We start from the raw sequence: 23,495 nt of genomic DNA on the forward strand, positions 1-23,495 counted from the left end.
CTGACTATTGGCCAGAATGTAAATGTCCTCCAAATGTAATCGGTCTATTTATGTTGATGGAAATCAAGAAGCAAACTTGGTTATGTTATTTGGGATAAATCTGTATAGACTGTGAGCAGAACCAGACACTGTTTGAAGTTTTGTGACAACCCAAGGGCATACATGAATGTGATAACTTTTCCTTGTTTTAAAACACTTGCTTTTATCAGTTTGTTTACCTATCCGTCACAATCAAACATAAGACCAAAAAAGAACAAAAGAGAAGAAAACACTTGTATTGACTGGTATCTGAGAAACAAGAGAATCATATATCAGTTTTCTGCTCTTCATTAAATGCAGTATTAAGCTAGTTCTTTGAAAATCACCTAAGTAGATGTCAAATAGAATGTGACAATGGACAGATTTATAGCAAAGGCAGACACTGTCTGTGTAACAAATTGTTCCCTTACACCATTTCATGCACTTAGTAGATAAATAAAAAATTGTTACATTCTCAATTTTTATTTTTATTAAGTGGTTAAACACAGCAAATGATTTTGGTACAGTTTCTTACTTTTCAATTCTTTGGGAAAAGGATGCTAGTTAGAGTTCTAACAAACCTAGATGCTTACTGTAGCTGGAGCAGAACTGGTTAAATCTTATTCTGCCTTCCAACAGGGAGCTAAAAGTAATTGCAAAATATTTCGTTCCCCTTGGCTCTGCATGTAGATTTAAAATTAAATTGGTTCTGGTTAGCAAGCTAGAACGGGGCAACTAAATTGAATTTTCTGAGGAATGTTGTGAATCCTATGTGAAAATAAAGAAACATTCAAGGTTTATGTGTTTCCCGCTAGCCATTCCTTGTGCAATTTCTCCTTCCATTGTACGCACTTCATGCTGTCTAGCTTGTTAGCAGGGAGAGCCTCAGTTTTATCTCCTTGGACGTTTTAGGTACATCTCTATCTATTTATACATTTCTCCTTTTGGTCACCCCTTCTAAAGCATCTCTCCTCATCTGTACATTAATTACTTTCTCTTTTCACTCACGTGTTTCTGAGATACAGAATTACTGTGAATATTTTATCAAATTTACATGGAGAAAAAAAACAGAAAAAGTCTAGATTCTGGGGCATGCAAAGTTTTAGGCTGCCAATGTTGTCACAAAACAATCGTCTACTTCTGATGATGTCAATGTTCAGAGTAGATGATGACGTAAAAACTATTCTAGAACTGTTCCCTTGACACTAAATATTTCACTCTCATTGTCTTTTAATATTTTCTCACTGAAAAAGTAATGGTTACTCATTGTAGGAAATACAGAAAAGTATACAGAACAATATGAAAACTGTATAAAGTTCATGGAAATACGCTCAAGTGTGTAAAAGACAACATAACCATACTAACGAAACAGAAGCAATTCCTGCTTTTGACATCTTCCTCTGAACTGTTCTTTTCTGTTTTATTTTTGTGCTTCAGAACACATTACGTGCTAAACTTGGTGAGATATTATTGTGCATGCAGTTTTAGATATTGTTCTATCTTTGAAATTTTATAGTAGAATTTTCTTAAATTTATCTTGATATAGGGACAGGCCTTGGGGTGAAGCCCACTCTATTCCTCCCTGCTCCAGATTTCTGGCAGCTTAGGTAACAGCATTTGGATTGTGATAAAACTGGATAAAGTTTTGCAGCAAAGATGATCATCTTCAATTTTTCTCTTTGCCCTTGAGCACAGAGAGGGCAGATGTCTTAATGTTCCCGTGTTTCAGCTTCCTCTGCTTGCACTAGATGACTTCTTCATAGAACCTGGACGACGTTTTCTATAGCACAGTCATTGTGTGTAAGAAGATCTGGGCTCTGACAGACATCTGATGTACGAAGTTACGAAGGATGGCTGTGCTAGATTAGGATGTGTTTGCTATTTGCCCTCAGGCAACACATTGGAGCAATCTTACTTTTTATTTTATGGTTCCTTACAGCAACATAAATACCCCAACTGATTCTAAATTGTGTGGGCTTAAGAAATCCATGGTGGTTTTTCTTTTGTTTTGCTTTGCCTCTTACTTTTGTTGAAGAAATTATACTACTTCTCAAAGTACTTAAATTCTCCATTTTCACCTTCTAAAATTTCATTTCCCTCAATGATCTTAAGAGGAAGCAGCAAAATAAAATAAAACAAAACCATAGGTGTTTACTTTATTCCCCCTAAATTTACATTTTAAATTCAAGTTGTATTAGTCATTCAGTTGATATATGGATTTTATTAAAGAAATTTTTCCTTAGTTTTTGACTTATTAAATGCTGCCCTTTTAAGAAATCCTGAAAAAATTGTTATTATTAGTGTTGGGGAAACAGGAGGCACATGCTACATGAGGAGGTCAGAGAACAACTTGTGAGACTGGACTCTTTCCCTCTGTCATGTGGGTCCTTGGAATCAAACTGAGGTTATCAGCTTTGGCAGCAAGGGTCTTTACCCAGTGAGCCTTTATGCTGGCCCTGTTAGAGACCTGCCTCATGAGACTGATTTCATTTGACTCAATTCTGATTTAGCCATCTTTAAGCTGTAGTGCTCAGGAAGTGGCCCACATCCTTGCTATTTTCAGTAGTTTTTGTTTTTTGTTTTTGTCACAAATTAAATTTCTTTAGATTGATAGAGATTTCAGAAAGAATCCCCAAAAGAAGAACATGACAGTATCCTCTGAGGCCATTTATATTTTCCAAATAATGTTAGACCCTGCTTTATCGCCTTTGTGTACTCATTGAATATTCTAGATGAGAATTTACACACAATTTACTTTGCTACATGAAGAATAGTTTACAGTGACTCCTATCCAACAATTAATTTCAAAAGATTTTCCATTAAAGAAATATCTTTCCATTTGTCTACATCTTCCTCAAGACTTACATTCAATTATGTTCTCCTTGCTGTTCCTTGGGCTTAATTCTTCCTTAATTCTGATTTTTGATATTTCATATTCTGAACACAAAATTGTTTTATAGCAGAGATAGAAACTTCTGTAGATGTAGGGATGGCCAGTTGAAGTTAAACAAGCAAAAAAATCAGTTCTTTTCAGTTAAGCAAGGATTGAGAGGGATGCCCTGAATATTCATGCTTTAACATCATTAGTTGCTTTTTTAATCTACAATGTGGTTTGTGCTGAACTTGGTATGGTGAAAGGTAACTGGGTATTACTAGCCATCCTTAGTTCAAGATATCTATTCTCAGTCATCCAGAGCCTTAAATTAGTTACGTGATGTAGAAATGTAACCGTGAACATGTTTAGTATTGGCTACTTGAAAAGGCCAGTGGTCCAAGGTCAAGGAAGAAAGTTTATGTGAAAGCTAGAAAACGAAGGCCACCAGTAAATGAACAAAAACAAATACACACACACACACACACACACACACACACACACACACACACACACACACACACAAGGAAGGACATCACTGCTCCTAGGTATGGTGGAGGAGAAGGTTTTTTGTAGATGTGAGGGAGAGCATGGCCAGAGGCAGGGACATCTGATAGAGTCCAGAGGGGACATGACTCTGAACCAGGCCATGTGAGGAGAGGGAGGAGGGGAGAGGGGAGAGCCAAGAAGAGCAAAGGGAAGCAAAAAGGGCCAGGTAATCAAAATGCTGGATTCTATAGGGAAGGACAGCTGGGTAAAGGACTGAGAGATGCTGGGAGATCCTTGTGGCCAGGTCTGCTTTGATATGTTAAATGGGCACCTCAGTTAGTCATTGTGCAGCATTTGAGACCTAACAGACAATTACAAAGACCACCTGCCTGGATGCTGAGGGTCATAACTAAATAAGGAGTTATGGAGCCATATATACTAGGTACACAGGCACCATGTATTCTGGTTTTCTGACGTGGGCTTCTGTTACCTGTAGATTATTAGAAGTCTTGGTTCTATAAATCTAACGAAATTCTCCTGATTAGAAAAACATTTTAATTTTGTCTTTTTTGTCATTTTTTTCCCAGAAATAGTTAATTCTGAAATTCATTATTAGGATACAAAAGGTGTCTTTCCACCCCAAGTAAGAGCAGGCTAGTTTTGTTCTGAGAGACCTGGGGATATGGAGGTCAGCAGCTTCTCTGTGGCCCACAGGGTAGGTAGCATTCTCTGGAGAACTGTTCTTCCCTGGCCAGCTGGCTCCAGTCAGATGTGATCAACAATACGGCTTGGTTTGTATTTGTGCTTAACTGAAGAACTTTGTGGCCATTTATTTGGGCCAGTTTTCAGGCTAGAGTGGAGGATTGCCGCTTCTGACCTGCCTTCTTCTCTGTCAGCTAGAAGGATATGGTCGATGACATTTATAAAATTTTGTTTTTGACTTTAAAAGTTAAAGTATCATTAGATTTCTCCCCAATTCTTCTCTCTCACTTCAACTTCTTCCATTTTCCCCTCCCTCTCATTTTCTTTAATTGTTATTATTACATATATATGCATATATGTGTAAATATGTAAATATAACCTGCTGAGTCCATTCCCTGTTGCTTGTGTGTATGGGATTTCAGGGCTGGGGATCCTGCAGTTGGTACCCACTTAAGGGTCTTTTCCATTGGGAAGAGTCTCAGCATTCCTTAGTTGCCTGCAGCTCTTTGTTTAGGGATCCCCCCTCCAGGAGAGTTCCTCCTTCCACATTAGCATGGCTGCTGGTGTGGCCCTTGCTCGTCCCCTGGTCCTCTGGCTGAGATTGTTGTTAAACATAATGTATAAGGTGAAAAGTCTATAAAGCGTTATATAAGGCTTGACAAAGGAATCCATGTGAGTATATAGAGTACTGCCATCACCCAGAGCAGTGCTCCTGTGTCCTGGTGCTGAATTTCCTAACCACTAGCACTGGCCTCAGTTAAACTTTTTCTTTCCTGGTGATTCAGAGTCTCCTGGAACTGGAGCTGTGCTGAGGGTGCTGGGAACCCAACAAGGAAAACTTCATCTAAGAAGCCTCTCTGGCTCAGGGCCCACCTCCTGCCCCAGAAGCCAAGGGCAGCGAACCTTCAGCAGTCTGTCCCTGTGGCTCTGGGCACAATAATGCTGCTGGTGCCTTTTCCCCAGCACTGTTAGGTATTTCTATACTTTTTTTGTACAATAGCACTATGGTCTTCTTTTAGGGAACCTCAACAAGATTATAAAGTAGTAATCACATAGTGATCACATATTTCTGATTGTTTATATTTGAGTAACTTCCTTTTTGCTCAATTAATTTATTTTTATTGAAACACTATTTTTCATACAATATATTTTGGTCATATTTTCTCTTTCTCCAAGCCTTCACAGATCCTAACCACCTCCCTACTCATCCAACTTTGTTCTTTTTCTCAGTCTTCCTTTAAAAACAAAGGTAAAACAAAACATAGCAAACGCACACACGCACACACACGCATACACACATATACACACTCACACACATACGCACACACATACACACACACACACGCCACAAAAACAGAAGTCAAAGTAAACAATAAATAAGACTAAACTCATGCCCAAACAAAGAAAAAAAAAGACAAAACATCTACAAAAATACTGCTGAGGTCATTTTGTGTTAGTACACTACTCCTGGGCATGGGGCCTTCCTGGAATTGTGGTTGATATACCCAGTGAGACTCCATTGGAGAAAACTGAGTTTTCCTTTGCCAGTGGGTTATCAGTTGCAGATAGTCTTTTGGTTAGGAGTTTGGTTAGTGCCCACTTAACCTTCTCAGTGCTGGGACTCCATCTGGCTTCAACCTGTGCAGGCCTTCTGCGTGCGGCCCCAGTCTCTGAATTCATATATGCATCAGTCCTGTTCGAGCAGCTGCTTCCAAATTACCACATCGAGGCGTAAATTAATTACAAATTCTTGGGCAGTAGTTCAGGCTTATTGCTAACTAGCTGTTACATTTTAATTAACCCATATTCCTTATTTATGTTCTGTCACGTGGTGGTACCTTTATTAACATGGCACATTCATCTCTGGTTCCCTCTGCTTCTGGCTGGCAGTTTCTTACTCTACCTTTCCCCTTCCATCATCCTATACTTCTTGTCTGACTACTGCCCAATCAGAGTTTTAGTAAACCAATTCAAGTGAAAACTTTTTACAGTATACAAGAGATTGTTTCACAGCACTGTTGTGTCTGGAAGACACTGTTTCCTTGAAATTATCTATCACCTCTGGCTCTTAAAATCTTTCTGCCTCCTCTGACACAGATCTCTGAGCCTTGAGTGGAAGGTTTGATGAAGACATTGCATTTAGGACTGAGTGGTACAAAGTCTCTCACTCCCTGAACATTGTCCAGTTGTAGGTCTCTGAGTTAGTTCCTATATATTAAATAAAAAATCTTCTCTGATAAGAACTGAGTGAGGCACTTATCTATGGGTATAGCAATATATCATTGGGGATAGTTTTATTGTAATGTTAGGTTTGCCATAGGCCTGTGACTTATCTAGTTTCAGGTTCTTAGCTGCTTTAACAGTGTTAGATATGGGTTCAGTCTCATGGTGCGGTTTTACATTCAATCTAAAAGTAGTAGGCTGCACAATAATACTTGTGCCACTCTTATATCAGCATCCTGATTCATCACTCAAGACAGTGTTACAGACCTGTGCTTGTGCCATTAAACATCCTTGTTACAATTTTTGAGTGGTTACCTAATATTCTGTCTCATGGGTCTAGTTTATTAAGGCATCTGTATGATAGACTTTTTTCCTGCTTGTTTACAAACATTAACTTAAGAGGCAGTACCTTTGTGAACACATATTTGTCTGCACTTCAGCATATTGGCTGGGTGAAATTTCCCAAACTGAAATTGCCAAGTTAAAAATGTTAGGTCCAAAAAATTAGCATCTTTTACTAATCACAGAAGAATTTTATGTTCCTTAATAATGTTTTAGAAATAGAGGAAAAGAATAAAAAAGCTTATTGTGCAAAAGTTATCAGCTAATGAAGTACCAGATCCTGAAATACCAATACCTTGACACATTTGCAGTTTCATTTTTTTATAAAGTGAGTTCAGATATTTGACTCTCCCCTAAGAATAAGAGATACACATTAATTCTCTTTGTGGGTTTGTTATTTTGTGACCCCAAAGTGACTTTGATGTCACAATTAATAGGAGAAAAAGTGTTGAGGGTCATACAGATGTAGGTCTAGAATTTGTCCACTCCCATCACCACTCCGCTGTCCCAGTGTATGTGGAAACTTATCCAGGAAAACGCGGAATGACTTGAGGAATGTTCAGCATTGGCTTCTAACACACTATTCTCAATCCTGTTTACAAGAAATAATCACTTTTAAATCTTGATGTATTTCCTGTTAGCCTTTTATACAAATATATAGAAAATTAAGCAAAAAATAATGGCTTTGTGTGCACCATTGCATACCTACTATATTTTGCCTAACATTTTATGCTATTAAATAGTTTTGAGTATTTTTGAAGCTCTTGGTATATAATGACACATTTCATCAAAGAATGTGTGTGAAATTGACACTGCCAGACAGTGACAAAAGTTGTTCTTTATTCTTTCATATATTGCTTAACTTCTTGAGCTCTTCTACATTACTTCTACATTCATCTACATTACTTCTTTAAATTAAATTTTAAGTTAGTATACAAGGTAATGGATTCATTATAGCATATAATTCATTATAGCCTACTTCCACATTACATATGTTAAATTAATATCTATTTTCTATTTTCTTCTTCCCTGAAGATCTTTTCTTCCTATCTGTTGGTCTTCTTTCTACTGTCCCCTCTCTCTCTCTCTCTCTCTCTCTCTCTCTCTCTCTCTCTCTCTCTCTCTCTCTCACACACACACACACACACACACACATGCTTATGCATATGGTCACATGTACACTTAAATCTAGATTTTATATATGAGAAAAATGCATTTATTTTTCTGAGTTTGGCTATTTTGCTTAACATAATGTTTTCTAGTGGCAGCCATTTTCTTGCAAGTGTCATGATATTTTTACAGCTGACTACTGTGTATATACATCACATTTACCTTATTCATTTATCTGCAGACAGTTGATTTCCATTTATTCAGGATTCTGAATCATATCAGATAAGTAAGGGTAAGCAAGTACTTCTGTGGCATATTGATTTGGAATCCTTATGGCACACATCCAAGAGTGGTATAGCTGAGTCTTATTATAGTAGTTTTAAATTTTAGAGAAATCTCCATATAGATTTCCATAGTGGCCATACTAGCAGTGGGTAAGGATTCCTCTTTCCCACATTACTGCCAGCATTTGTCTTGATGATAGCCATTCTGACTTTGATGAGATGGGATCTCAAAGCAGTTTTAACTTACATTTCTCTGATGGCTAAGAGTGTTGAACCCTTTCTCAAGTATGTAGTGACTCGTATTTCTTCTTATACAACTGTCTATTAAGTTCAGCAACTCATTTATTGATTTATGATTTGGAGTTTGGGTGGTTATTTTTAGCAGTTCTTTATATATATTCTATATATTAATCATTTTTAAAATAGCAAAGAAAATGTTTTCTCATAATGAAGGCTATTTCTTTATCTTGGTGATTGTTTGCTTTGTAGCTTTTTAATTTCATGTAATCCTGTTTGTCAATTATTGGGATTGTTTCTTGTGCTATTTAAGTTCTATTCAGGAGGTACTTGTGTATGCCTATATCTAGAGTGTTTTGCCCGTTTTTTCCTCCTAATAATTTCAATGTTTCCGGCCTTACTTTAAGGTCTGTGTTCCATTTTTATTTTATTTTTATGCAAGATCTGATTTTATTTGTCAACATGTGGATATATAGTTTTCCTAGTACCATTTGTTAATTTCTGAGTGCTTGTAAGAAAGCTCCAAGAAAACAAGAATCTTGGGACCTCAGTTTCTTCAAAACACAGAATCGTTCTTAGGATGTGTTTTCATGCTCCGCCCAGGTGTAGTGGATGGGAGTGAGTTTCCTTCAGCTGTTGTTGTTCATGTACTTCTGTGCCCTCAGAGTATAAATTGTTTGATGCTCTGAATAAAATTGGCTACTGAATGAGACTTCTGGATTCACATCACCAACTAGGGTGCTAAACACCCAGTGTATGGTTTTTACTTTTGTTAGAAACTATGTGACTGTAGCTGTGTTGGTTCATTCTACATACCTAACTCTATATTATTGGTATGCATGTTTATTTTTTGGCCAGTATCTCTTGTTCTGTAGTATAATTTGAGATAAGGCATTATGATACTTCCGCCATTGCTTTTTTCTATATTGATTGCTTTGGCTATATAGATTATCTTGTGTATTCATATAAACTTTAGGATAACTTCTTTAGATTAAAAAATAGCATCATTAGAATTTGGGTAGTGATTGCTTTGAATATGTGGATCTCTTTCAGTAGTATAGCTATTTTCACGTTATTACTTCAGTCGATGAGCATGGAGGGTGGTCTTCTCATTTCAGGGTCTTAATGTCTTTTTTGTAGAGGTGTTTCACCTGTTTTGCTACTTTATTACTAGTATTTTAAACTACATATTTATGTATGATCAGCTGATAGCCATAATTATATTAAATGGGGGAGATACTAGAACATTTCCTTTAAAATCAAGAGGAAAACAAGGATGCCCAGTTCAATATATTATTTGAGGTCTTAGTGCAGTAAGACAATTAGAAGAAATAAGAGGGATACAAAGAGAAAAGAAATAAGTCAAAGACTTCCTGTTTGCCAGTGACATCTTATACTTAAAAGACCCTAAATATTCACCAGAAATCTCTAAGAGCCAATAAACTCTGTGAGCAAAAATAGTGGGACAAATTGAATTAAAAAAAAACTGGCACCAATGTCTGAGCTAAGAATCTGTGGTTAGAGAGGTGACTTACTTGGTAATGCCCAGCATAGTGTTACTTCTCCAGCAGCATGGCAACTCCGACTGGATCCTGCCTGCCTTTCCCAGAATGCTCCTCATCTCCTAGTCCTGCCTGTCTTCCTGCCTCATTGACCAAACAGTGTTTTATTCATCAACCAATAACAGAAGTATATAAAGAAAGACAACCCCATCAGAAAGATTGTAAGAACCAGAGGCAATAAATGACTACAAGATTACAGTGTTTTTCAAACACAACTAGGCAGCTCCATGTAAAAAGGTGGTTGGACAGTATATATAATACCTGTGTAAGCTTAATTCAGACAAAATTTCAACATGAAGAGAGGATGTTGATATGATATTGGTATGAAGTTCTACCTCTAGTCAATTGCTATTGGCAATGGGTGGCTCCAGGGAGAGGGAGAGTCTGTTTTCTTTAAGAATGCATTCCTTTATAGATTGACCATGCCCCAGTGGAAGGCCACACATCCACAGTACAACTTGGATTCCCTGAGTATTTTTAAAAGAAGACACAATGTTTGGTAGATAGGGAAGAGGTGAATCTGGGAGGAGTTGTAGGAAGAGACAATATGGTTAAAATTATGTAGTTCTCAAAACTAATAATATGTGTGTGCAAATTCATATACATGTATGCACATACATATATTTCAAAATGTCTAGGTAATTTTTCCAGTTTTTATTCATACAACACAAATATCTCTATATACATGTACATGTACATATAATTTTTTATCTACAATAGCCTCCAGCTCAGTAAGACATTGCAGATGTCCTAACTTGTTAATGAATGCAATATTTAAATTATTATAATTAAACTATAATTATAAAATGGTAAAGTCAAGGCTGGGGAATTGTCCCAATGGGTAAAGTATTGGCTGTATAAATATGAGGATCTGAACTGGGATTTCTAGAACCCATGTAAAAAATAAACCTGATACAATACCATGGAGGCACATCCCTGCACCTCCAATGCTGGGGGTGGAGGAAGGGTCATCCCAGGGGTTCATTGGCCATCCAGTAGAGAAGAAATACTCACTCCAGGTTCAAATGGAAGATTCTGCTTTAAAAAAACTGTGGGAAAGTGGTTGAGGAAGGCATCCAGATGTCAGTATGTCAGTATTTCCTCCCATATGTGCCAGCACAGGTGAACACACACACATACACGCACACACACATAGGCACACATGCACTCAGGCATGCACACACGCACACCAGTATGGCCCTGGCAAGTGAAAAGTGTGTTCTTGTGTCTTCAATTGAAAACCTTGTAAAACACTGACCTAGGCTGGTCTCTGGGCTTCATAAAGGATGGTGTTAAATTTTCCCATATGGTTAAACATGTTTCTTTTTCAAAGACTAAACTTCCTTAAACATGCCAGTGTATTCTTAATGTTGCTCATGTTATGCTGTCTTGCTTGAATGACCTGCCATATTACCTCACATCTATGCTGATTTTAACAGGCCTCTGCTGCTCATTTTTATCCAAGGATGCTTTCTCCTGGGAACCTCCACATCCAATTTCCTAAGCCCAAAATTTCCTATTTTCAGAATTCCTATTTATAATCTTTGGTCTCCAGACATACATGACTTGTCTTTTATAAAGACTGCTTATAAGGATGCCATTTATGTTTTCTAAAACATTCTACACAAAGAGCCTTCTTTTAAGTAACACCATTTAGTTCTTAAAAACATAGAGCATTCTGAAGAAAAACTGCTAATATCAACAAGATATTTAACCCTAGATTTTATTGATAAATAGAACCTTAGGCAATCATTTGCTTTCATGAGTGTCTCCAGGCAAGAAAGGTACATCCAGTACATTCTCATTTCTTTTTGACAGCAGTCCAGTCCCAACGAATTTCATGATCTCTCTCTTAAAATATTACAATTACACTTCCTCTTCATTAAGGAGATCCTCTCATCTTTTCAGCTTCAGCACTGTATGACACACACACACACACAGAGTGGGGGGAGGAAGGGAGAGGGAGGGAGGGAGGGAGAGAGATTAATACTTAGATTTGAGTGTCAGAGTTGGTAAGACTTGGGGTTGAGATCTTACTTATCCATATTTGAGCTTTGTAACTTTATATAAGTTGCTACATTTTAAGCCTTATTTTTTGTAATCTGTTAAATTAATATAAAATAATTAACAGCATTATTGTGAAGATTAAATAAGATGACAAATTTGACTTTTAACATAAGCTTGTCATTACTCTTGTAAATAATGTTAAACTTAATCATTAAATTGTAGCAGACTAGCATTTGGGGGGAAATTTCTGTTTAACCGAAATACATTTTCCATTAGTCACTTTCCCTGTTTCTGAGACAAAGTACTTGATCAAAAGCAACTTAAGGAAGAAAGGGTTTATTTGGTCACACAGTTTGACAAGGGGTATAGACCTTCATGGTGGGAAGCTGTGGTAGTGGAAGCATAAAATAGCTGATCATGCTGCATTTAAGACAGGAAGCAGAGGGAGATGAATGAATTTTGTACTCCCTCTCCTCTTTGTCCCTTTTTATTCACTGTTGTACTCAGCCCATAGCTGGCCAGACATGACTTCTAGGTTATCTTAAATCCAGCCACGTTGACAGTAAAGATTAAAGTCACATTTCACACCTTTGTATTAAACTGCATACCATATCTTTGTATGGGGTGGGTTTTTAAAAAAGCCATATCGTTTGTCTCTAAAGTAAATTATTCAAAATCCTTTCATAGTTTCTCAAATTTTCTTTCAGCTCTTTGGTTCTTTTCCAAATTTTCTATGCTTTATTTAGATGTTACATGTTGAATTAAGCACCACAGCAAAGGAAGAACCTGACCAGCAATTAGTGTTCTAGGTACCATTAGTACTATAGTGCTACTAAATACACATTTTCATCACAAGGAAACTACATGAAAAGTATTTATTTTCTGGAAAGCAGATTCTAAGATGGAATTTGATACTGAGCAAATTTTGGAGAGGACCTTCTAGGACAACACTTCTAAGAGGGAGGTAGAATTGGGCAAAGGGAGATTTAGACTGAAATGAACTTAAAATAAGAGCTCAGTGAATTCTACCAGAAACTTGAAGGTGGAATGGTTTCCACAGTAGAATTGATGGGCCAGATTTTCAATTCTCACATATGGCCAACCATTGCATGCAAACTGCATGACCTTGAGAGAGGTTCCTTTTAGTCAGGGGCATTCTGGGAAAGAGATGTCATCAATGGCTTGTTAGTCAAGGAACAAAGTCTTTCAATAATGAAAGGAGATGCAGTGGGTACAGCATTGAATCCATTACAGTTTGCTTTGTTTGATGTTCCATGATTCCATAGGACATTATAGTAAAAATTATTTTTGTTCCCCTCTGTTGTGGTTTGCATGAAAATGGCCCCCTTAAGCTCATAAGGAGTGGCATTATAAGGAGATGTGGCCTTGTTGGATGAAGTGTGTCACTGGGTGTGGGCTCTGAGGTTTCAGATGCTCTAGCCAGACCCAGCGTTGCTCTCTCTTCCTGCTGCCTGCAAATCCAGATGTAGACCTCTGGCTCCTTCTCCAGCACCATATCTGCCTGTATGCTACCATGCTTCCCACATGGACTAAACCTCTGAAATTATAAGCCAGCCCCAATTAAATGTTTTCCTCATTAAGGGTTGGCATGGTCATCGTGCCTCTTCACAGCAGTAGAAACACAAAGAAATCCTCATAATCGTCTCTAGCTTCTAAAATGATAGAGTACATATGAGCACAGCTAAAGAACTCTCATTTCTTTCCATGCATTTTTTCTTCATTTTTCCCTCTTTCTATTTTAATTAATTAATTAATCAATCAATTAATTAATTTTATAGCCCAACTGCAATTTCCCCTCCCCCCTCTCCTCCTATTCCTTCCCCTTTGCTCCCCCCAATCTTCTTCTAAATCTGTTTGTGTTCAGAAAGGGGCAGACCTTCCATGGGTATCAACAAAGCATGGAATATCAAACTTTAGTGGGACTAAGCTCCTCCTATGTATCAAGGCTGGGCAAGGCAACCAGTATGAGGAACAAGAATGGTTGCTAAAGCCAGCTAAAGAATTAGGGACAGCCCCTGATTCCACTGTTACGAGTCCTAAAGTAGACCAAACTGCACAAATGTAACGTATATGCAGAGGGTCTAGATCAACCCCATGCAGACTCTCTGGTTGTTGGTTCAGTCTCTGCGAGCACTCATGAACCTAGGTTTGTTGTTTCTGTGAGTTTTTGTGTGATGTCCTTGATTCCTCTGATTTCTATAATCCTTCCTCCCTCCATTCAGAAGGATTCCTCAAGCTCAGCCTACTGTCTGACTGAGGGTCTCTGGCTCTGTTTCCATTAGTTACTGGATGAAGCTTCCCTGATGATAGTTGGGCTAGGCACCAATCTATGAGTATAGCAGAATATCGTTAGGCATCATTACATTGACATTTTTTTCTCCAGTCGTGTTTTGTTCTTCCTAGGTCTCTGCATCATCCAGCCTGTGGGTGCTGGTACTCCAGTCAGTGTCAGGGGTGGACCCACTCTTGTGGTATGGGATTGAGGCTGGACCAGTAATTGGTTGACTACTCCCACAGTTTCTGTGCCACCTTTGTACCCCTCTAACACACACACATCCCATAGGCAGGACAAACAGTAGGTCAAAGGTAGTGTGGCTGGGTTGGTGTCCCATTCCCTCCACTGGAAGTCTTGCCTGGTCTCAGTTGGTGCCAGTTCAGGCCACATATTCACCATTGCTATGAGTCTTAGCTTGTGTCATCCTTATAGATTCCTGGCAGTTTCCCTTGCATCAGGTTTCTAATTGACCCCCAAATACCCCTTCCAGTCATTTCCTTCAGTACTGTCCTCCTTCATCCATCCTCCAATTTGATCCCTCATATTGCCATCTCCATCTACCCCCAGTCCATTTGCAAAATCTGTTCTATTTTCCCTTCCACAAGGGATCCTTGTGTCCCACCTTGGGCCTTCCTTATTACCTAGCCTTGCTGGGTCTGTGGATTATAGCATAGTTATTCTTTACAGCTACTATCCATCTGCATGTGAATACACACCAGCTTGTCTTTCTTTGTCTGGGTTACCTCACTCAGGATGATTTTTTTCTAGTCCTATCTATTTGTCTTTAACTTTCATGATGCCATTATTTTAAAAGCTGGGTAATATTCCATTGTGTAAATGTATCATTCTTCGATTAAGGGGCATCTAGGTTGTTGGTAGGATTAACATACTATAAATGGCCATCTTACCAAAAGCAATCTACAGATTCAGTACAATCCCTGTCAAAATTCAACACAATTCTTGTCAGACCTTGAAAGATCAATATTCAACTTCATGTGGAAAAGCAAACAAACAAACAAACAAACAAAAAAACCTCAGGATAGCTAAAACAATCTTGTACATAAAGGAATTTCCAGAGGTATCACTATCCCTGATCTTAAACTCTCCTACAGAACTATAGTAATAAATATTGGCATAAAAACAGATAGGTGGATCAGTGGACTCAAACAGAAGACCCAGATGTAAATCCACACACCTATGGACACCTGATTCTTGACAAAGAACTGCTTCAATAGATGCATACAGGTACGGAACTAGGTTTTAGGACTTTAAGTTAGAAATTTAGAACCTCCTACTTTGCCGAGGAAGACTGTTTTTTTCAAGGAGGGATGATAAGTTGTTTAGAATTAAGCAGAGAACAAAACATCTACTTTGACTCTCATTTTCCAAAACTTAGGTGATGTGATTACTATGCTTCATAGTACCCAGACATAGCAATAAAGTCACCTACATTGTACATAGACTTAAGGTAAGTGAGATTTTTTATATACTAAGCAATTAGAGTATATTTTTGGATCACTTTGTTAAACAATGGGAAATCTAGCCAAGGTCAAGAGCTGTTCTCACTTGTTTATTCAACTAAGCTCATGTTTATTCATATATTTTTTAGTTTGCAAATTAATATTAAAGTTCTATTTCCACTAATAGTTTGTGCAAAATTTCCCTTTTCAAATCCCTTCATCCTTATCATTTGTCTTCCAAAGGCCAGCATTCTGATTCTAAGATCTGTAATGTCAAAAGAAATAGTAAAATAATGACTATGTGAGTTGTAGTACCACTAACAACGTACAGGATTTTCTGGCAAAATCTTCTGGAAATTAAAAATTTTAGAGATTACTTAATATCTGGTATTTATTAGGCTGGGTAAGAAAGCTAAGGTGAGTTGATAATACTAACTTGAGCATGTGTCCTATGTCAAAAATTGTGTGGCATGTATTATACTGGTTATATGCTCAATCCTCTTAAATATCTCAGTGCTATTTCTGTAAACATTTTAACCACTGAGGAAACTGATGCCTAAAAATGATTACGTATCTTGCTTAAGATCAATCATAAACGATATAGCCAGAATTCAATTCTAGGCCTGTCAGATCCCACAGCCCATGTTACAACTCTCTCTGCTGCACTGTCTCCAAGATACACATCTTTTTATATATTAGGCTGTCAAGAAAGATTATGTTAGGGTAGCTCAGAAGGCAGAATTTGGATCCCAAAATGGCCATTAGAGGCAAGTTTATTTAGGCTCAGCATGGGGAGATTTTATGACAGAGCTGTCAAGAAGTGGGCATGGCAGCACTGTGAAGCAGCAAGAGTCAGGCGGAAGAAATAATCAGGTATTTGCATGTAGCCAAAGAAGGAGCTTTCTTAGGAACTCCCCAAAACTGTCATCACTTGGAGAAATTTTATGAGTTATAAGAAATTCTGCTCTTTCCAATTGTATGTCTTTGACAATTTATACAATTAAATTCCACACTATAAACCGGATCTAAAGCATTTCTGTAAGCTCCAACAGTGCTCTTGTGCTCCCCTCCAGCCAACAGAACCCCATCCCATCCCTAAGAAATCCAGTGCAGAAATGGAGTGAAAGCACTAATGCTCTTTCTAAGAATTGCATTAGCTTCTCCCCAGAGTTCCATGTAAAAAGAATCATAGTAACTGTGATTCCGAGTCAGTAATGCTATTGCATGTACCTAGCACTCAGTGCATTCTACTGCTGAGGAGTGCTCCATACCATGATGACCCTTTTCATACACCTACTGATAGACAGTTGAATGATTTCTAGATTTTAGCTATTGTGAATAAAACTACTATAAATATTTGTGGATGCATTTTATATGAAATGTTCTTTCCATAAAGACATAAGAATAGAATTAATTAAATGAAAAACATTGCCACCATTTCCAAAGTGGTTGTACTACTATACTTTCTTACCAGCAATATATGAAAGAGTTCTTGTTATTCCACCAGTGCTCAGTATTGTCAGTTTTTACATTTCATCTGTTTTGATAGACATGTAGTAGCAGTCTATTATATGTGTTTTAACAGCTTTCATGGATGCAAAATTCACTTCAGATATTCAATTTGTTAAATTTTAACCTAAGTATATACCTATAAAACCACTACCATGACCTGTACCATGCTTTCCTTTTCTGAGTCAGCAACCAGCTTCCAAATCATGACATGGAGACTTCTTACTAGTTATGAATTCTTGGCCTTATCTTAGCTCTTATTTTAATCTGTTTCTCTTTATCCACGCTTTGCCTGGGGGATTTTTACCTTTCTTTCTGTATAAGTTACTTTACTGCTGTCTCTATGTCTGTCTGTCTGGCAACTTCTGGTCCTGGAAGTGTCCCCTTTTTTTCCTCCTTCTCTTCTCTTCTTTCCCCTATTTATTCTTTCTGCCCACCAGCCCTGCCTATTTGTCTCCTGCTTGGCTATTGGCCATTCAGCTTTCTATTAGACCAATCAGGTGCCTTAGGCAAGCAAGGTGAAACAGCAACACATCATTTCATAATTTAAAAAAATGCAGCAGAAACAAATGTAACACACTTTCACATCATTAAAGTGCTATTCCACAGCATTAACGGATGTAACATATGTTTGCCTAGTTAAAGTAATATTCCACACTGGGTGTTGGTGGTGCACGCCTTTAATCTCAGCACTTGGGAGGCAGAGACAGGTGGATCTCTGTGAGTTCGAGGCCAGCCTGGTCTACAGAGCGAGTTCCAGGACAGCCTCCAAAACAATACAGAGAAACCCTGTCTCAAAAAACCAAAAAAAAGTAATATTCCACAACAATCATCAAGATAGTAAATATATTTATCTAGCATGCCTACAGGGTTTCTCATCTTCTGTTCTGTCACTATAGATTAGGTTGACTTTTCTAGGATTATGTATAAACGGATAATTATGGCATATGCCCTGTTTCTGTCTTTGCAGTTTTTTGACTATCATAAGCAAAGCTCTAGGAAATAACTGTAGAGGACTATCAGGATTAAGTTAGCCTCTGGCATGCCATTGGGGTCTTAGATGAACAGAGTTAATGTGGGAAGATCCACCTTAACTATGGGCAGCACCACTCCGTTGTCTGGGATTTTGGATTAAATAAAAAGGAAAAAGTGAACTGAGCACCCACATTCACCACTCTCTGCTTTCTAACTCTGGATCCAATGCTGTCAGCTGACTCAATTCCTGTCAGGATTTCCCAACTACAATGGACTTCATTCTTGACATTAGAGCCCAAAGAAACCCTCTCTTCTAAGCTGAATTTTGTCAGAGCAACAAGACAAATTACTTGAACATATACTTTTATTCCTTTGAGGCAAAACCCTAGGAGAAGAATACTGATCACATGGTAAGTGTCCGAGTTTTTAAAACATTTGTATTAATTCTTAATGAATTTAATACAACATATTTGAGCAACTTCTTTAAGATCCTACCCCACCTCCCTATACACAGAATCTCTTCCTATTCCCATGTAATCCAGTTTGTGTTGGCCAACTACTCCTGGGTTTGGGTCCTGCCCTAGAGTGTGGTCCATATACCATTGAGAAAAACACCAGTCTCCCTCTCCCAGAAGCAATCAAATGTCAATAGCTCTTCAGATGATGTTAAGACTTTGTGCCTACCTCTCTTCTTCCATGCTGGGATTTTGTCAGAGATTTCTTCAACCTAACAGTGGAAGTGGGGTTGTCTCTGACTCTTTTGCCTACTACTTTTCCTTCTATTGGGTTTCCACATCCAGCCTTGGGGGTTTTTGCCTAGTCTTATAGCATCTTGTTATGCTGCATTTGGTTGATATCCCTGGGAGGCTTGCTCCTTTCTGAAAGGAAAAGGAGGAGCGGTGGATGGGGGAGAGGAGAGGTGGTGGGGATCGACTGGAAGGAGTGGAGGCAAGGAAGGCTGTGGTCTATTGTATTGCAAGAGAATAATAAAGAAAAATAAAAATAAAAATAAAAAACACTTTCCCCTGATAAACCAGTGATCTCCTAATTCACAAATATAATTTCAGTATACCTAATGCTACTTCCAGAATAATATTTTAGGAAAACTATATTTGAAATAAACATCACTAAAAATTAATCCACTGTTAGGTTTTCCACAAAACCCCCAAGCTAAATAACCACAACATACATGCAGAGGACTTAGAGCAGACCCATGCAGGCTCTGTGACTGCCATTTCAGTCTCTATAAGTCCCTATCCTGTTTCATTGTTTCTATAGGTCTTGTTCTCCTGGTGTTCTTGACCCCTTTAGCTTCTACAATTCTTCCTCTCTCTCTTCTGAGAGGTTCCCTGAGCTGCACCTAATGTTTGGTTGAGGGTATCTGTATCTCTTTCCATCAGTTGCTGGACATTGCCTCTCTGATGATAATGGGACTAGGCACTGATCTATTTGTATAGCAGAATATCACTAGGAATCATTTCATTGCCATTTTATTTACCAGTATTGATTAGTTCTACCCTAGGTCTCACGGCCATCTAGCTTGCTCCCTCATAAGGTATGGGCCTCACATTAGAGAAGTCATTGGTTGGTTACAGCCAAGCACATCTTGCAGTTAGGAGGGCAGTTTATAGATAGAAGGTTTTGTAGCTGTGTATGTGTCTAAATCCCACCACTGGAAGCCTTACCTGGTTCAGAATATGGCCAGTTCAGACTCCATATCCTCCATTACCAGGAGTCCTCCCTAAGGTCACCCTCATGGGTTCCATTTCCACTTTGCCCCCAAAATGTCCCTCAATTTCTGTCCTCTCTCCCCATGCTCTCTCCCTCTGTTCCCACCTGATCTCCCCTGTTCCCATGCCCACCTGCCCCCAGTCTACCTGCAAAACTATTATATTTCCTTTTCTTAGGTAGATCCATGAGTCCTCCTTCTTACTTAGCATCTCTGGGTCTGTGGATTGGAGCTTGATTATCATTTACTTAACAGCTAATGTCCTTTTATAAGTGAGTACATGCCGTGTTTGTCTTTCTGGCTTGATTAGGATGTATTTTTTCTAGTTCCATCCATTTGCCTGCAAATTTCACGATATTATTTTTTTTCTAACAGATGAGTAATACTCTATCATGTAAATGTACCACATTTTTCTTCTTATCCATTCTTCTGTTGAGGAATGTCTAGGCTGTTCTCAGATTCTGGTTATTATGAATAAAGCTGCTGTGAACATAGTTGAACAAGTGTCTTTGCAGTAGGATGGGGTGTCTTTTAGGTGCATGCCCAAAAGTGGTATAGCTGTGTCTTGAGATAGAGCAATTCACAATTTCCTAAGAAACTGCCATACTGATTTTCAAAATGGCTGCACAAATTTGCACTCCCATCAGCAATGGAGGAGTCTTCCTCTTGCTCCATATCCTCTCCAACATGAGCTGTCACTTGTGTTACTTATCTTAGCCATTGGGTCAGGTAGTTGTTTTGATGTGCATTTCCCTGGTAACTAACTATGCTGAGCATTTAAGTGCTCAGCCATTTGAGATTTCTCTGAGAATTCTCTCTTTAGATTTGTACTTCATGTTTTAATTGGATTATTTGGCTTATTGTTGTCTAATTTCTTGAGTTCTTTACATATTTTGGGTATTAGTTCTCAGTTAGGTGTGGAGTTGGTGAAAATCTTTTCCTACTCTGTAGGCTGGCACTTCGTCTTGTGATGGTCTCCTTTGCATTACAGAAGCTTTTCAGTTTCATGCGGTCCCATTTATTAGTTGTTGATCTTAGTGCCTGTGCAATTGGTGTTTTGTTTAGAATATTGTCTCCTGTGCTAATGTGTTCAGGACTATTCCCTACTTTCTCTTCTATCAGGTTCAGTGTGTCTGGTTTTATGTTAAGGTCTTTGATCCACTTGGACCTAAGTTTTGTGCAAGGTGACAAATATGGATCTATTTGCATTCTTCTACATGCAGACATATAGTTAGACCAGAACTATTTGTTAAAGATGCATTCTTTTTTCCAGTGTATATTTATGGCTTCTTTATAAAAATTCAGGTGTTTGTAGGTGAATGGATTTATGTCTGATTCTTCAGTTTGATTCCATTGCTCAACCTGTTTGTTTTTATGCCAATATCATGCTGTTTTTATTGCTATAGCTCTGTAGTACAGCTTGAAATCAGGGATGATGATACCTCTGGAAGTTCTTTCATTTCAGAATTGTTTTAGCTATTCTCAGTCTTTTTGGTTTTCCACATGAAATTGTGAATTGCCTTTTTTGTTTGTTTGTTTGTTTTTTGTTTTTTTCCAAGACAGGGTTTCTCTGTATTGTTTTGGAGGCTGTCCTGGAGCTCGTGTGTAAACCAGGCTGGCCTCGAACTCACAGAGATCCGCCTACCTCTGCCTCCTGAGTGTTGGGATTAAAGGCGTGTGCCACCACCACCTGGCGTGAATGCCTTTTTAAAGTCTGTAAATACTGTGTTGGAATTTTGATGATTATAGCCTTTCTTCTTTTTGAGATCTCTTGTCCCCTGAAGTTCTGTCTAACCTCTCACTGTCAAGATATTGGACATTCAGGTCTTTTTTAAACCAATCACAATGACACATCTTCACACAGGGTAAAGGAGTAATCCACAACAATTCTGCTGGGTTAATAGGGGAAATGATGTCCCTCTGGCCTTGATGAAAATGGATGCAGAGTCAATCATCAGAGTTCACAGAAGCTTGTAATGGCAAAAGTTGGGCATAAGTTGTTCATAACTGGAATTGTAATGTAAATTCCTCTTCATTTACATCATTTAAGGTCAAGTGTTTCAACTTCCATTGCTATAGCTTTTATGGAAATCTTGTTTGAAGATTTTATTGTTTAATAGTTTAATGTTTTACTGTGCTATAGTCTTTGATAACCTGATTTTAGTTAGGGTAGTTTATTTGATTTTCTGTCCTGAGATGTTTTGGTATTCAGTATACTAATACCAGAGCCCAGGAATTCTTGGAGTTGGTAAATACATCTAAGGGTTTGAGCTTTAGTGCTTCATTTTTATTCTGTATTCCCTTATTTCTTTACCCATTTATTTCTTTTACTTTCTTGCCATCTCAGTGATGCTATTTATAGACTACTATATTCAGAATTTAATATTTGTACATATGTCAAGTATTACTTGTAAAATGCAATTTCTTTGTCTAGAAACAGTATAGACATTTCCTTTTAATATCTGTTCTCTTAGCTGATGACACTCTTATTGTTATTTGCCCATATAAAAACACATGTTTACATTGAATTATAGCCTTTTATCCTAAAGAGAAAGGGATTATTTGGCTAGCCTTTTGGGTGTGTACCAATTACTTAATCATTTTAACTTTATTCTAAACCTGAAAGTGATTACATTGTGCACAAGAATTAAATGGTGCACATCACACCCTTACCCAGGAAATGGCACTTGATCAGTACACATTAGCTTCTAGCCTGTTCTGATATAAAGGACAATTTTGCAGAAGCTTAACATTGCAGACAAAACAATCTTAATGGCTTTTTTCAACAATCCACTTCTGCAACAGAAGCTAGTTGCAATTCTTGGCTACAGGGGTAATTAAACTCACTCAGGGAAATGAAAGTCTTTTTATAAAGCAATTAATTTTAGTTGTCAGGCAACTTGCTGGTTGATGAATCAGTTTTAGGAATGAGAACTGGAACTCAGTAGAAAAGGTGCTAGAACAACTTTATTAGCTCCTCAAGGTCTCTTTAAATGGTTATAGAGCTCTTAGAAATGTTTGAAGTTCATAGATTATGAGATCTGGAGTATAAGGTTTACGTTTGTTGATTATTTTTATTGTTTTCTATAGCTACTATGATGATAAACACCCAATAAATATTTATCAAATTAAGTAGAAGACAGACTTGATATCAGAATACATTGAAATAGTTTTATTCAAATTCATGTTCAAACTCATTTCAGATACTTGTGGTCAAAGGGAACTTGTTTATATGCCACCTTGATGTTTGACAACAAGGATTTGAATACTAGAGTAGAGATATAGTGTCTCTAATTCTGAGGGCGATCTTATCTTTTAATGGCATTGCATTTCCTTAAGTTTTTTCCTCTTACATGAGTTTAACTTTGATATATGTTTGCTCATCTTTTTGCATGTGCTCACACCCTAGTTTTCTTTCTAATAGATATATAACAAAGTGTTGTGGGTATAAATAATTTGTTCATACTTTCCATTTAGGAATGTAACTGTTTATTAAGAATTAAATATTCTAATGTAATTCTATTATGTTTCATGAATCATATAGAAGTGGATATTTTACATCTATGATCTTCAGCTGAACTAATCCAATAAGAATTAGATTGTTTCTTTACTTTGTTGTTAACTCTTTTGTGTTATGGATCATTCTGAAACTTTGATGACTTCTTAGTAAGTGGCATTAA

General features: G+C 37.7%; 1 protein-coding gene across 2 annotated transcripts in view; it reads left to right on the forward strand.

The window, feature by feature from the left end:
- Nucleotides 1-23,495, forward strand: part of Hpse2 (heparanase 2 (inactive)) — a 596,152-nt gene that overhangs the window by 242,277 nt on the left and 330,380 nt on the right. The window lies entirely within an intron of this gene.

This window comes from Mesocricetus auratus, unplaced genomic scaffold (genome assembly GCF_017639785.1).
Source record: "Mesocricetus auratus isolate SY011 unplaced genomic scaffold, BCM_Maur_2.0 Super-Scaffold_4256, whole genome shotgun sequence".
Taxonomy (NCBI): domain Eukaryota; kingdom Metazoa; phylum Chordata; class Mammalia; order Rodentia; family Cricetidae; genus Mesocricetus; species Mesocricetus auratus.